This window comes from Salvelinus sp. IW2-2015, linkage group LG5 (assembly GCF_002910315.2).
Source record: "Salvelinus sp. IW2-2015 linkage group LG5, ASM291031v2, whole genome shotgun sequence".
NCBI classification, from domain to species: Eukaryota; Metazoa; Chordata; class Actinopteri; order Salmoniformes; family Salmonidae; genus Salvelinus; species Salvelinus sp. IW2-2015.
The window spans coordinates 29,513,119-29,516,226 of record NC_036844.1 but is presented as its reverse complement, the minus strand read 5'-3'; the positions used below and the strand labels follow the sequence as shown (position 1 = coordinate 29,516,226).

The 3,108-nt window shown below is 36.4% G+C and overlaps 1 long non-coding RNA gene across 1 annotated transcript; it reads left to right on the top strand.

Annotated features, from left to right (window-relative positions):
• The first annotated feature begins 1,864 nt into the window (after window positions 1-1,864).
• Window positions 1,865-2,334, top strand: LOC139027778 (uncharacterized). Its single transcript, XR_011479938.1, has 3 exons — window positions 1,865-1,914; window positions 2,161-2,182; window positions 2,265-2,334. It is a non-coding gene; the product is annotated as an uncharacterized lncRNA (long non-coding RNA).
• Window positions 2,335-3,108: the final 774 nt, after the last annotated feature.

Genomic DNA, 3,108 nt, shown 5'->3' with positions numbered 1-3,108 from the left:
TGTGTGATTTCCTAAAGGGATAAGGGTGGGACTTGAACTCCCCTGAGTGTCAGCAAGGTGGGGGGACACAGAGAGATAGAAAAAAGGAGATCAATTAATTTGGGAAAGAAACACACGAAAACACCACAAGCAAAATGAAAAAGAAACAAATATAATTGCCTGCAGTAGGTGAAACTGGAGAAAATAAGAGCCTGCAGTAGGTTAAACTGGAGACTGCAGAGAAGTTCTTACAAAAATGACATTTGAGCACCCCCTAGAGGCCAAATGTATTTTTCCTCTTCCCAGGCTGAGGACCAATGTTAACCTGCATGGTTCCTGGCTTGGTACCAAATAACAACATGGAATCATCTTCAACCCCCCTCCCCAAAAAGGTGCCATGACACTGCTTTTTTTTCAGAAAGCTTATTTTAATTATTGTATTGTTTTTATAGCTCATTTACAACAAGCAATTCACTGAAATTAAACATATTAGTTTGCTTGATATTGTTATCTTTTGCAAGATAAATCATTTTAAACATATTTTCAGCATCAGTTGACTTTGTCGTAATTTATCATCAGTCTTTTCAGTAAAAATTAATATATATTTTGTTTAGGAGTATCACACTATGATATGGATGACAAACAGAGAATAAGAATTACATTACATTTTTCAAATAAAGAAATTGATAACATATTATTGTTCCATTCGTGTAGAATGTTTGTTCTTGTGTGTGTGTCTGCGTGCGTGTGTGTGTGTGTGTGTGTGTGTGTGTGTGTATYTATGTGTGTGTGCATATATGTGTGTGTGTGTGACCCACCCAAAGTGATGTGTTCCTGTGTATTAGAGGTTGTTGCAGGGCTGTGGGCTCAGGTCCCAGTGCTGAGGCTCTGATGGTTTCTCTAATGTCCAATCAACAGTGTGCATGGCCAGAGAGTCCCACGCCCCACACGACCCCCACACGACCCCAACATCTCTCTATTTACAATAGTTCTGGCCACTCCCCCAAAACTGAGAATGTGCAACAAAAAAAATGTATATAATAAAATATACAGACTTCTAAGTGAGTAAAACTGAAAGAGCGAGAGCAGTTTACAATAAATAATCAATCCAAAACATTAACACTTTCCATTTCTCACTGGGAAAAGCAAGTGAGACAAAATAATGGAACAATAAATATGAACGGTCACTTCCACCTGTAACTTCACTCTTTTAAACATCAAATCAAATGTTCTAAACAATGTTTAAATAAATGCAAACTAGTGTCTGTAAACCCCTGGAATTCATATTGTATTCTGTCTGATTCTCACTCCCTCTATCAATACCTGTATTAATGCTGTCAGTGCAAATTATTACTAGGCTTGTATATATTTTAAGACACACAAACCCACTCTCATTGCATATCATCATTACACCATTGCACTAAATCTCAAGAGCCTGGCACTCACACACACGAGCAAGAACACACACGCACACAGACACACTCACAGTTGCACACCCACCCACATACAACACACACCATATTTTTTATCCCATCCAATATTACTGTATTATATACTGCACCTCCAACCAGGAAGTGAGATGTGTAACTGGAGATAAATAATCAAGGCTCAGTTATATCTCAGTTATAGTTCAGTTATATCTCAGTTATATCTCAGATGTAGCTCAGGTACATCTCAGTTAGATCTCAGTTACATCTCAGTTACATCTCAGTTAGATCTCAGTTACATCTCAGTTACATCTCAGTTACATCTCAGTTAGATCTCAGTTACATCTCAGTTAGAGAGAGCTGTACATCTCAGTAGATCTCATTACATCTCAGTACATCTCAGTTAAATCTCTAGTTATCCATTCATAGTTACCTAACATCTCATTGATCCTCAGTTAATCTCAGTTACAGCTCAGTTACAGCTCAGTTACAGCTCAGTTATAGCTCAGTAAATACTCCAGTTATAGTTCCTGTACATCTCATACAGCTGCAGTACAGCCTCAGTTAGCATCTCAGTCTACACTCAGTTAGCACAGTCTCAGCTTCAGCTCAGTTAATCATCCAGTTACATCTCAGTTACATTCTCATTACAGCTCACGTTACAGCTCTCATACAGCTCAGTTATAGCTCATGTTATAGCTCAGTTACAGCTCAGTTGTAAGTTCAGTATATATATCAATTCATAGTCTTCCAGTTTATATATCAATTATAGCTCAGTTACATCCTCAATATTTATAGTCAGTTTTATAGTTCACGTACATCTCAGTACATCCAGTTACAAGCTCAGATACATCTCAGTACATCCCTCAGTTATAGCTCAGTTATATATCAATTTAATAGTTCAGTTATATATCAATTAATACTCAGTACATTCATTATACTAGTACAACCTATACAGTCTCAGTCTACGTATCTCAGTTAACATCTCAGTTATAGTATAAAGCTAAGCTTCACATCTCAGTTATAGTCAATTACACTAAGTTACATTCTCAGTTAAGTCAATTTATAGCTAAGTTAATCTCAAGTTATCATTCAGTTATAGCTCAGTTATAGTTTCAGCTTATATCTCAGTTACATCCAGTTAATAGCTAAGTTCATGTCAGGTTATAGTTCAATTATAGCTACAGTTACATCTCAGTGTATAGTTCAATTATTAGCTAAGTTACATCTGTTATAGTTCAATTATAGGCTAAGTTATAACATATTCAGTTATATCTCAGTGTATATCTCAGTTACTATCTCCTGTTACATCTCTGTTACAGCTCAGTTATATCTCAGTTATGTCTCAGTTTAGCTCATTTAGAATAGTTCAGCTATTATGTGTTTCATTGTCGTGTTTTGTTTGTTCAAGGAACTGTTGTTGTGTGGAGGGGGAAATCAAGCAAAGTCAATGACCAAAACAAAGTCACACAAACAAGAGAAACATTAACCCCAAGAAAGCCATGGAAAAATTGTTGAAGAGATTTGGACATTTTAAACAGTCTCTAACTCTGTTAGACATCCGTCATTAAAAATATATATTTATATAGGCCATTTTGTTGTTAACGTGTTAATATTATAGTAGCCCTTCATGTGTGACGAAACAAAGAGAGAGAGAAAGAAAGAGGGCAGAGAAAGAGTGGTCGGAGAAGAGGAAAGCGTC